This window comes from Corvus moneduloides, chromosome Z, assembly GCF_009650955.1.
Source record: "Corvus moneduloides isolate bCorMon1 chromosome Z, bCorMon1.pri, whole genome shotgun sequence".
NCBI lineage: Eukaryota > Metazoa > Chordata > Aves > Passeriformes > Corvidae > Corvus > Corvus moneduloides.
Genome location: NC_045511.1, coordinates 34,515,389 through 34,528,528, shown reverse-complemented (window position 1 = coordinate 34,528,528; position 13,140 = coordinate 34,515,389). Strand labels below are relative to the sequence as shown.

General features: G+C 40.2%; 1 long non-coding RNA gene across 4 annotated transcripts in view; it reads right to left on the bottom strand.

The window, feature by feature from the left end:
- Positions 1–2,311, bottom strand: part of LOC116438252 — a 111,732-nt gene extending 109,421 nt beyond the window's left edge. For all 4 annotated transcript variants that reach the window (XR_004237651.1, XR_004237654.1, XR_004237652.1 and 1 more), the window contains exon 1: positions 2,198–2,311. This is a non-coding gene — a long non-coding RNA (uncharacterized LOC116438252). The remainder of the gene's footprint in view (positions 1–2,197) is intronic.
- Positions 2,312–13,140: the final 10,829 nt, after the last annotated feature.

Sequence of the window (13,140 nt, the reverse complement as noted above, 5' to 3'; positions counted from 1 at the left end):
TGTGTGGTATTTTCCCTTTGTGCTAAAGAGTACAAATTTTCTCACTGGTCTGTTAATGTAAAAAGCCATATAAAAGTATTATGCAGTTCATACCTCATTCAACTATAGCAACAGAAATTGCTTGTATATGATATTCTTATTATTCAAAAAGAAAAAACTAAAGGGAAGAAGCTCAATACGTAATTCTCACTGAAGGTCACTGGTCACCGTTATTCCCAGAAAGAAACCTATTCAGATTCATTCATTCATCTGTCTTTGAAAGCCAGCTGGATGTATCAAAAAACACTGAAAGCTTTCCCAGTAGATCCGGGAAATTCTACTTTTGCTAGTTGGAAATATAGTATTCCAAAAATCAGGCAAGCTGACCTGTTCCCACTAATTTAGAGGTTTTCTATTTCTGGACAAAGTCATAGGATAAGAGAAGTGGAGTAGTACCTATTAATTTATTTACTTTAAAATAGGCAGTCTTCATCAAAGACCGAATGAGCTACTGGCCACTCAGTGCACATGTCAAGTCAGTGTACAAATGTAAGCCAGAGCCTACCTAACTTCTCTCTGCTTAAATTCTCTCAAGTATTGAACATTTTTTCTCTCCAGTGCAAAGATTCTAATGGGAATATTGCCTCTTATCCAACAGATGATGGATTAAAAGAAAAATCAATCGATACCATCATCTCCTGCAGGTAATTTTTGCTATCCAATTGTTTCCTCCCCTTCTCACACCATGGTGCAATTAAGACATTTTGTCATTTTAGTCTTTCCCCCTGTATGCAAAGCCAATCACATTAATGAAAGCAGAAGTCAATAGGTTTATGTTGTTGTTCCTTTTGAGACTGAGATGAGAACTCAAAATTTTTTTTTCACAAGAAAGCTATCTTCAAATGAATGCTCAAGAAAGCTTTCACCTAACAAGGCCTTTCATCTTTGTTTTTTTTAGTCTTAAAGAAAATCTTCTGAAAAGTATACCTAAATACTGCCATACCTTAGAAACTAAACAAAACTTGAGCAGGAGAACCATGGGAGTGAGTACTAGTGTATCCAAAGGGAACATATTTCCACCCTGGGCTTTAAGTTTGGAAGATATGATAGGTTTTGAAAAACTGACACCTATTTTATAAAATGGTATTAAAAGGACATAGAGAAATGCAATTTTCACTTTATATGCTTTGTAAGTTTCCTGCAACTTCGAGAACAAAAAAAAGTTGCTGCAGTTCTATAAAAATTAATTTGGACTCATGGGTATTAAGTCATTTTGCTATAGTTCAAACAAAGTTTGAGTTAGAAAACAGAAAAGAAAAACATTTCCTATGAGTCTCTTGTTGTAACTTACAGATTTATCTTTCCCTTGGTTAAGTAGGTTCCCACATCAAAAAAAAAAAAAAAAAATCAACAATGAATCACCATAGAGTATAAAAAACCTGCTGTTTGCTTCCATACCAAGCCCATTCTTACCACAACAAACACAGTGTTACTGAAAACAAACTGGAAAACTTAAGGACAAATGTTCCCTGACACTTGGAAAAATTTGAACTTACACATACTTCCATGTATTTGAAAGTTAAAATACGAGCTAAACCTGTTCCTATTCAAACTTGTGGCTGCTGCTCCAAAATGCCCATTGTAGCGACATTTCAAACCATAAAATGTATTTGTGGGAGAAAAGGATGACTAATAATGTCTCTAACAATACAAATGACTGTTAAATTTTTCTGTTGAACTACAAATTCCAATTAACATTGAACGTACTTTAAAAATCTCTTGCTGAAAATAATGTTGATATGAAAGTTTCTTTTCCTAAACTAACTCATATTAAGATCCAGTAGAAGAGCACTAATTTCTGAGGAAACAGAACTGACTGGTTAAAAAAATCACAACAGTAAATATAATGCTGTTTTAAATAGTAGTTTCATTTAATAATACATTATCTCCTGCATATATGTAGTGTAGTACAATATGTTGTCTTGACTGCTACTGATGTTTTAAAATTAAATAATCTAGCTTCTGTAAGTAGTTCAAAGTGGTGCTGTGTAAAATCTAATGTTTAGACATGGTAACTTCTGAGACATGCAGAACTGTATCTTAATATACAGCCAAAGAAGGCCATATAATAATGCTAAGGTTTATTACTTTTGACTCACATAATTTTTGAATCCCCTCACATCACCGTACTTGCCAACATTATACAGGCATCACTTACTTGTACCCCAAGTGGTGCTCTTTTGATTATTCCCTCTGCTCTATGAATATTTTCCAGCAGAAGAGTGGGTACTTTCCCTGTGGCAAAGGCAGTCTGGCTGACTGCTCTTCCCAAGATGTGGAGACACAGGGAAAACAGACAAACAGATGCACTTCCCCCGTCCAAGCCCCACCCTCCCTCCAGCCCTCCTGCTCACCCCCCTGTCCCACCATAATAAAATTCTGAATTTGCATCCATCTGGCTTTCATGGTATTTTCCAGTTCTACGATCTGGGCACACTTTATGTGCTGTTACATAACTGATAGGATTTTTTTTTCATGGGAAGGATTTAACAGAGTGGCTGCCTACTGACCACTCTGATTACTTTATTAATACATTATTTTGAATTGTTTTCTAGTAAGTAATAAATAAATAAAAATTGTTCTCTACCTCAGTGGGATAACTTGGTGTTTTTGCAAAAAAGGTATTCAGATTTTTTCACTAGGCAAACAAATGATGAAACAATTAGGTGTAGGTCAAGCTTTCAGAATTAAGCAGTCTTAGATTCAGATGAGAGTTTGAAAAGAAACAGGAGAGCAACTATGGACAAATATGGTTATGACAGTAAAAAGGAAGGACAGAATTTAAGACTGTTTCTTTTATCCCAACCTTTTTTTTTAAGGTTCATATTGACTGCCTCTTGCTCTGAGTGATTAATCTGTGAAACAATGATTTTATTATTAGGATAATTCCAAGAATATGCAGTTGTTTTCTCCTCCTTTATTTAATCCTTGTGAAATATTACCACTGAAACTAAACACATTCACCTTCTCTCTGCATTCAGCATCCCCAGAAAAGCCACTGTCCATAATTCTGCCTCTTTCTTCTAAGACAATCTTTTACCATTTATTGGTACGTGAATATGTGTTTCCTAGAGCTACATATAAAGATACTATTATTTGGACACTTACAGACATGGTTCTATAAAACTATCTTGCTTTCCCTTGCCGATGTATTAAACTTTGTTGTTCCAGCTGGGTTTTAATCTCATTGTAAAAGGCAAGCCTTGATTCACTGTGAGGTTTGTAGAAGAAAAGGTATTCATGGCTGTAGAATTCATCTCCTCTCATTGAGCAGAACATCTGTCTCTCTCCATGTAGTGGGAAAGAGAACAGCCTGGCCTAAATAGGCAACATGGCTTAACCCCAGCAGGCAAGTAAGCACCCAGCTGCTTGCTCACTCACTCACACTACTGGTGGGATCAGGCAGAGAATTATAGAAGTACAAATAAGAAAAATCATGGGATGTGATAGACACTAATAGGTTGGTAGGTAAAGCAAAAGTTGCGCATGCAGGCAAAGTCACACAAAGGATTCATTGAGTGCTTTCCATGGGCAAGCAGGTGTTCAGCCATTTCCAGGAGAGCAGGGCCCCATCACATGTAATAGGGACTTAGGAAGACAAATGCCATCACCTTAAACGTCCCCTCTTTTCCTCCTTTGACATCCAGCTTTATATGTTGAGCATGATGCCACATGGTCTGGTAGTGTAGATGCTAAGAGAAGGTGGCAGAGAAATTTTCCTATTTTTACAGCCGCCTATGAAAGTCTCCTTTCTCATGCTAACCAGCTGGGAAAGCAGTCTGTGTTTTGTAAACTATCTCACAGGTGCACAACCTGTTTGTGCCTTTGTTTCCACACTGGGAAAAATATTTTGAAAATGGGTGTTATGACATTCAGCCAATCCCTCTGGGAGGCAGATGGTCAAGCATCTAATCTACCCTTACGAATAAAGCTATAAAAGCTGAATTATATAATTAAATAGAGCCATTCTCTGGACTTTGAACCCAATCCTGAATCCGTGTTATTCTTTGCGCCATCTTGGTACAACAGCGACATGGTAGGGTCTGTTTGGATCAGCTGTCCCAGGTGTGTCTGCTCCCAGTTTCTTGTGCACCCTTGTGGGAGGACAGCAATGGGCTGCGGGCAGCCTCGGCCTGGATGGGGTGCAGCTGTGCCCTTGAACAAGACAGATAAACAACTTTGAGACAGAAGTGTAGAATGCAGACATGTGTTGACATTTACAGCAAAAAGCAGAGTGATTTGTGACCAGTTAGAAAAGGATAGAAGGCACATGTTTGTTAGCCAATTATAATGCAAAAAGGAGTCTGTGTTATGCGCGAGATATAGAGAAAAGGTATAAAAAGTTGTACTGTGGGATAATAAACTGCTAATGCTTGCCACCATCTTTGGGCGTCAGTCTTTTGTATCCACTTTTAAACTGCGACCCCAACATGATAGGGTCGTGACCGTGGACCTTAGAGCAGCCAGCGGTGGAGCCCAGCCTAGCAGTACAAGGTGGAGAGTGAGAGCCTGAAAGTCCAGACAATTTACGAGAGCAGAAAGAGACACCTGACCTCAGATGACCGACTGGGAACATAGACATGGGGGCTCAAATGTCAGCAGAAGAAAAATCTATTTTGAACATTCTGCTGTGAATATTACAGGAGAGAGGCATCAAATACGAGGAGCAAGCACTACAAACCTTGCTCATTTGGTGCAAAAGAAATGGCGTGAGAGCAGATGTACAGACTGCCTTTTTTGTTGAAACATGGGAGGAAGCAAGCACTATGGGAGGCAGCTACAAAGGGGGATGAAATAGCCACAAGATCGCTAAGGATATGGCAATTAGTTCAGGACTCATTACTGCAATTAAAAACTTACAGAGAAGCGGCAGCTGCTGCTGCAGCCACCGCCCCCACAGCCGACCCCCGTGCTCTGGCTGTGGCTGCTTCCCCTTCGTCTCCTACTCCCCATGCGACTGCTTCTGTGTAGGATCCTATTTCCCCAGTATCGCCTGAGAGTTATCCTCTTCCCCCTGATTTCGATGATGACATTCCAATGCCTCCAGAGGTGGCACATCCAGTATGGCCTTGGGACAAAGCCCCTGAGCCTGTTTTCATCAATCTGTCGGGGCCAGTAAGGTCAGGAGGAGCAGGCTGCCAGCCAACCACCGCTCCGCTGCAAGATATATTTACTCTAGAACCAGTGGCCGTCTAGGTACAGGGGGCGGATCCAAAGAGATTTTGAACAAAAGTGTATGAACAAGCTAAGGACGCAGGAGAGTCAGCTTTGGCAGACCAAGAGTCAGCTTTGGCAGATCCAGCATGTCCTGCGATCCAATATAATGGCAACAGCCCTGATGAATGGGATCCTTTTCATTGGAGTGCAATGAAAGATCTAAGAAACACGGGGATGCAGCATGGGTTTGCTTCTCATTTTCGCACTGTGCTGCGAGTAATCTTTACTAATAAGCTAACCCCTTTTGACTGTCGGCAGATGACCCAAATTTGCTTCACTCTGACTCAGATGATTATTTTTGGGTGGCAGTGGAGACGGCTAGGAGACGGCTAGTGAATGAGGTCACCATGGGTAATTTAGAACATTCTCAAGATGACTCTCATTTTTGGAGCAGGTCCAGCCCAGCTTATGGGGGACCCTCTACTTAACACCCCACAACTACAAGCCCAACTGCATTCCTTAGTGTTACAGCAAGGAAAAGAGCTTGCATTTCAAGTGATGAAGCATGTACCAGATGTAGGGACCCTCATCAGTCGTGAACGACAGTCAAGCAGAAACCAAGTGAGCCACATGTAACATTTATAGATCATCTTATGGAGGCGATTAAGAAACAAGTTGACAACGTATTGGCCCAAGAAACTTTGTTCTTGCAATTAGCTAAAGATAATGCAAATACATACTGTAAGCAGCTTTTGTTGACGCTGGAGAATCCTACACTAGTAGACATGATTGAGGCCAGCAGCAAAGTTGGAACAACACAGTATCAGATGCAGGGACTTAGAAAAATTGTTAGGTACAATTAATTGGATCAGACCATTATTGGAATTATAGAACGTGCTGTTGGTACCACTTTTTGATTTATTAAAAGGTGATCCCTACTTGTCTCCCAGGAGCTTGTCACCAGAAGTGCTTAAAAAAGCATTAAAGAACATAGAACTAGCAATATTAAAGAAAAAAGCCTGGAGAGTAGTTACCACTATACATCTCAGTGGGGTTTTTTTGTCAGTGTTCTTTTTTCACTGTCTCAGGATCATCCTCTGGGCCTCACAGCCCAATGGCAAGATAGTTGGCAGGACCCTTTACATTTTTTGGACTGGGTATTTTTATCATACCAGCACAAGAAAATGGTTACCACCCACTTAGAGCTGATACCTCATGTAATTTGTAAAGCCAGACAACAGTGTGTCCAACTATCAGGGCAAGAGCCAGCCATTATGACTGTACCCTTAACCTCTGAGTATTGGGACTGGTGTATGGCCAATAGCTCTGTTTTACAAATGGCCATGGAAGAGTTTCCAGGAAAAATATTATTCCACCACCCTGCACATAAATTTTTGCAGATGCATCTAGAATTGCAAATTGTGGAGTCATCCCTGTATTCATCGACCCCCTTACAAGGGCACACAGTTTACCGATGGATCAGGGCAAACAGGAAAAGTTGTCATCACCTGGAAGGAGGGAGATCAGTGGCATGACCTCATAGGCCACCAGCATGGATCCCCTCAGTTGGCAGAATTACGGGCAGTCAAACGGCTTTTGCAGCCTGGCCTTCTGAAAATTTAAATGTTGTATCTGATTCTCAACATGTGTGCACTATAGTTCGTCAATTAGATCGTGCCGTTTTGAAAGAGGTAAATAACAATGAACTGTTTTCTTTCCTAAAAACATTATGGCCTGCATTACGCCAACAAACTGCACCATTTTATATTGTCCACGTTTGTAGTCATATCAGTTTGCCTGGGTTCATTGTAGAAGGAAACACCCATGCGGATAAGCTGACAGCCCCAGTGTGGACGGCCCCGGTACTAGATACATTGCAACAGGTGATTCAGTCACATCAATTTTTCCATCAAAGGGCTCATGCCCTATGACATCAATTCCATCTTACGTCTGCAGCAGCACATGATATAGTTGCCTCATGCTCCGACTGTCAGCAACATGTCACCATGACTCATGACGGGATGAACCCCAGAGGGCTGCAATTTCTTCAGCTGTGGCAATCTGGCATTACGCACATTTTAGAGTTTGGTTGCCTTAAATATGTACATGTTTCTGTGGGCATTTATTCTAAAGTCTGTTGGGCCTCTGTACATGCAGGAGAGAAGGCTAAAGATGTGATTTTGCATTGGTGCAGCGCCTTTGCAGCTTTAGGCGTACCACGTGTTGTAAAGACTGATAATGGTCTGGTTATGCAGCTCAGTGCACTCAACAATTCTTGCCACTTTGGGGTGTTCGCCATGTCACCAGCACTCCGACTGGTCAAGCCATCATAGAGCACTTTCATTTTATGCTTAAAGTGTTTCTTCAAAAACAAAAAGGGGGAATGCAGGGTGAAACCCCACAGCCAAGAGTTTGGAAAGCTGTATTTACACTGAACCATCTTACTGTCCCTCCCTTTCATACAATACCTGTTATTTTAACACATTTTTTGTTGTTAGAGTTACTGAGTATCAGGACCCATGGCCCTGCTCCAGTCTGGGTTTGCAGTTTGCAAATATGAGCCTGGGAGGGCCCGTGGGATCTTGTTACCTGGGGACGTGGATATGCTTGTGTCTCCACAGATGCAGGAGTTTGGTGGGCACCTGCTTGTTGTGTTCAGGCTGTGTTGGATGACACTCCTCAGAGGAAGAAACCTTACGCTGCTCACCTGACTCCCTGGAATACCAAGAGTATTTGGGTGACCCTTTTGCATGCACTAAACTAAACAATAGGGCTTGGCAAAACCCAGAGCATTGCCTGAAGATTTGTTTTTGCTTTGTGGAGACCCTGCATATCCAGAAATCCCCAGCAGAACAGCAGGGGGGCCTTGCACCATTGGACAGTTAGGTATGGTAACACCCGATACGCTACTCATTGCAAGCCACACTGCACACCATAGATTGCAGAGAGCACTGAACACACTACCAGTAGATTGTAGCAATGACATACATTTTTGGAATGAAAGAGAACGCATAGCTGCTAGTTTATTATTGCACTAGCCACTGATGTAGATAGCATTCGCCACACTGCTTTAAAAAACTGTGCAACTATTGATTTTTTTCTTATTATCCCATGGACAAGAGTGTGAAGATTTTGATGGTATGTGCTGTATAGATTCAAAAAACGAATCAAAATGAATTCCCAAATACGTTCAGGAATTAATGGAAACTACACAGAAGATGCTTGTACCCTGTTTGCTATCTTGTCTGCAAAGGGCCCTGCAGAAGATGGTAAAAATGGCATTTGAGATTGAAAAAAAAAAAAGGGGGAATTGTGGAAGGACAGCAATGGGCTGTGGGCAACCTCAGCCTGGATGGGGTGCAGCTGTGCCCTTGAACAAGACAGATAAACAACTTTGAGACAGAAATGTAGAATGCAGACATGTGTTGACATTTACAGCAAAAAGCAGAGTGATTTGTGACCAATTAGAAAAGGATAGAAGGCACATGTTTGTTAGCCAATTATAACGCAAAAAAGGAGTCTGTGTTATGCGCGAGATATAGAGAAAAGGTATAAAAAGTTGTACTGTGGGATAATAAACTGCTAATGCTTGCTACCATTGTTGGGCGTCAGTCTTTTGTGTTCACCATTACACCCCTACCCTCCTTGCCAGCATGCAGCCCAAGAAGCCTGAAAGGCTTTGGCCATGTGTAAGCCCTGCTCAGCAATTGACAGAGAGCTGTGTGCTAGCTAAAAAGGGGCCCGGAGGTCTAGCCATGGTCCCATCCACGCTACGCAGTCACACACCCACAGGTAAAGCAAGCAGACAGAGCTGAGCTCCGCACCTGAGGGAGCTTCCCTCTAAGCTGATCGAGTAAGCGCACAGGAGCAGAGGTAAAGAAGTAAAGAGAGGGGACTCTCCGTATGTGTTTCACGCAGGTTTACTCCTGCAAAAAGACTGTGACGAAGAGCCAAATTGGTAGGCGGGTCCAGGGATCTTATACAGGGCACGGAATAGGCGGGGAAGGGGATCTCAGCCAATGGGATAGGCGGGGTTGACAGCAAGGGAACCAATGGGAACAACACATAGGAGGGACTTAGGGAAGGATCCAATGGGGTGTTGAGGAAGAAAGAACTTTCTAGAATGGATACATATTAAAGAAGGGACATGAATATACATAACTTCATACATAAAATAGGGAGGGGCAGACATTAACCAACTGAGGGAAAACATGCAAAAGCCAGAACAAGGAAATCATGAGTTCTCACTATGACTGCAAAGTTACATGCTAAACTTGGGTTGGTGACCACCACACCTGGTTGTCTGAGTTGTCCTCAGGAGACAGGTTGGCTAGAGCCACTTACACCGCCACAACCAATAACAAAAACATCTCTGTATTATCAATCCTGTGTTAAGCACAAATGCAAAACACAGACCTGTAACAGCCACTGTGAAAAAAATAAACTGTACCCCAGCCAAAATTGGTGCAAGATGAAGAAAAGGAGAGCTAAAACTCTGTGCCTGCAGAGTGTGTTCTCCTACAGAGGCATATAACTCAGCCATCCAGGGTAAAGTTGCTTTTATAAGGAGCTAGAGATTGTATTAGATCACTGAGGAAGAAGCAATTGCTCTCGTTGTGTAACCTACTGTTGGGTCATTCCTAAGAGCCGTGTTCATTAGTGCAGCTCAGCATGACCGCTTAATATTGTCTTTTCTTTTGAAAGCAGTTTTAGGAGCCCTTGCTGATCTGAGAGTTTTCTAAGAAGTAGTAAGTTATGTAAAATGTAAAATTTTCTGATATTCTCATTTTCTTTGAGCCTACTTCCCCTCCCAAATTATAATTTTTCTACTTTTTTGTTACAATGACCCCACTGCACAGGGGACATCTGGCCTACAGGAAAAATCATGAATTAAATTCATGTTTCTAAGCATACAGCATTATTGTATTGTGATTATAAATTAATAAGTAGGCCAAGAATTGTTTTTTAGGACCAGCCTGACCAGCAGCAAGAACTGAACCAGTAAACAAGGAAGGGAAATTCCAAAGGCAAAATATCCTTACAACAACACTGAACAAAAGTTGCAGCAAAGCAGATATAAATTGGGGTGAATGGCCCCTCAATGGTCTCCCCACCTCTTTTTGAAAGATAACGTAGAATGGTCTTTCCCCTCTTAGATATTAAAATAAATATTTACGATACACGTCTTATGGAAGAACACCAGTTCTGCTTCTTTGTTTGTTGCTTTCTCTACTGAAATGAATACAATGGTAATTTCCATGTGACAGACGCTGTCATCCACAGCTTTCAGAGCACCAGGTGTAGAGGCTGAGAAGCTGACTTTAGTTTTGGGATATATTGTGGTGGTGCATCCCTGCCCTGCCCCTTCCCCTTGCCAGCTGCACTACGATCTGAGAATCTGAGAATAGAGATGCTCTTGTAGGATCCATTGTGGGCCACTTGTTGCCATCTGAGTGTGAAACAAATATGTCAGACTGAACTCCTCCTTTGCACTTCAGCTTCATTATGATTTCAATAGAACCCCTATGACTCATAAAATAGAGTTCTCAACCAAGATAAATTATATGAAACAAAAGAGTTCTAAAGTTTTCTTTAAACTGCTTATGCCTCTGGTTAATTTACAGAAGTCTGCATCCTTCACAAGGAGCATCCAATAGGTTTTTTGAAAGCTCTGCTCTCCCTCTCTTTGTGGTTTTAGTGGAGTTAAACTTCAGACACACTTGACTACATGAATTAAATTTGTGGATCAATTAGAAAATGTGCTTCTGATGCCTTAGGTTTTAACCTTTGTATTTTTCAAATTCTGTACTGCTTGGTGTGTGACTCTGAAGTTTTTTGTAGCCTGTAAATTTCTGCTCTCATACTAGGTAGACATAACAAAGCCTCTCTGGCCCTGCTTTCCAAGGACACCAAGACTGTCCTAGGCCAAAAGTATAAACCAAAGAACCACTAAGGGTGGGTAAGCTGAGGGGAAAACTGAGGCTTTAATTGGAGAATTAACCCTGCTATGCAAATGAACCAAACCTATAAGAGAGTGAAGAACTCGTGACCTGGGGTCCATCTTGGGGTCCATTTTGAGAATAGCTTCAGGCTCCCCAGGGTGTACTTTTGAGGGCTTTTCAAATAAATGCCTACTTTTATTCCCTTATTCCTGTCCAGTCTCTGTTTCTGGAAGGCCTCTCAAGGCATCACTTTGAAGGTGAGTGAAACATGTCAGTTAAAATGCCAGGGAAATAAGTGTGACAGGTATTCACAAATTTGAATGAGGGTATGAGTTTAAAATATTTTCCGTTGGGAAACAGGAGTGGTAACCAATGACAAAAAAAAGAAAAATTAAAGGCAAGGGAATTTTGTAATGCTTCTGGTGTTTCTGTGGAATATGATACAGTAAACATCTATAAAGTATATAGTGACTGTATTGTGTAAAACCCAGGATACTGAATTGGCCCATCCACTGCTTTACCATAGACTGTGTCAGAATCAGGACCAAGAACAGTAAATGATAGCATATTGGAAGAAAAAAAAAAAAAGAATAATAAATATTAATAAGAGTTCTGGGGTGTCTTTTACTAAAAATAAAAAGCTTTGTGGGCTGACACATGCAATTACTTCACAGTGACATGCAATTTACGTTCCATGCTCAATAATTCATCACTGGTTCAAATGCCTATCAATGTGCCTATGTACTCAAAATTGTTTGTTGATCCCTTCCTCTGCCGAATATGAATTATTGCTTACATACAGAAATAATTATTTAACTGAACAACTCTGACTGCATCTTCTGAATTGCAAGAAGTCTTAAAGTATTATATTTGACTTTCTTTTTGCAACAGGTGATAATATAAAATGCAATAGGAGGAAATTTTTCGAGAACATCAGGAATTTTCTAGAAATGGGTAGGAATAGTAGGATCCATACAGTAAGTATCATTTTTTCACAAGCACACAGTTCTATCTGCCATTATTTTAAAGCAAATAATAAAATCTAGACTAGCCTCTGTAATTATTTTGCTTTTTGCTGGCCAAAAGGAGCACCCACTGATAAGCTGTTTTGGTTTGAGGTTTTCTGGGGGTTTTTTTAATGAAGGTATGTTGCTTTGAAAGGTACGTGTTTGCCAGAGTATAATAGAAGAAGAGTAATTATGAGATAAGATAATACTGCTCCAATTCTCTCAGGACTGATTCATATAGCTGAAGACTCTGGGACACTGCCTAACATGTTAGAGTCTGTTTTGATTTAGAGAATTTCCTTTACAATTTAAAAAAAATATATAACATAAAACAATCAAAATGCAGGCAACAACAAGACTTTTTCCAAACTTGTGTTAAGATTTAAAACTTTATTTTGAATCTTTAGAACATCACCACAAACATGGAAACTACTAAACACAAATTACTTCATATCCAGTTTTAAAACAAAATATTTGCTAAAGAAATTGTAACACATTTTCATGACAACAATATACCTTAATATTTCATATCTACATATAAAAGTCATGCTTTTTAAAGATTAATTTTGGCTAGATTGCATTTTCTGGATGCTAAAATTCACTGTAGACCTTACATGTTTTAAATATTTTGTATATACATTTTAAACAGGTTATTATAGTGATACCACATTTCCAAATAAAACACAAAATGTAATAAAGCTTTATATTTTCTTTAGCCACCTTTTTTTTCATATTAAAAAAAATAATTCTATATGTAATAGCAAAACAAACGCTTTAAACCAGCTCACATATATGTTAAGATACATAAAATCTAATAGTATAAACTAAGATGGCAAGGCAAGGGTATAAAATATGCTCTCTTTTGAGTCTGTGGTCCTTGAATTATATTGCTTCTGTTCTGGCCTTGCTTTGATACATGCAAGTCCATGAAATACTTCATGGCTTATTATGTGGCAGGTGACGAGTCAACTGGGAACTAAAGGAAATGGTCCTCA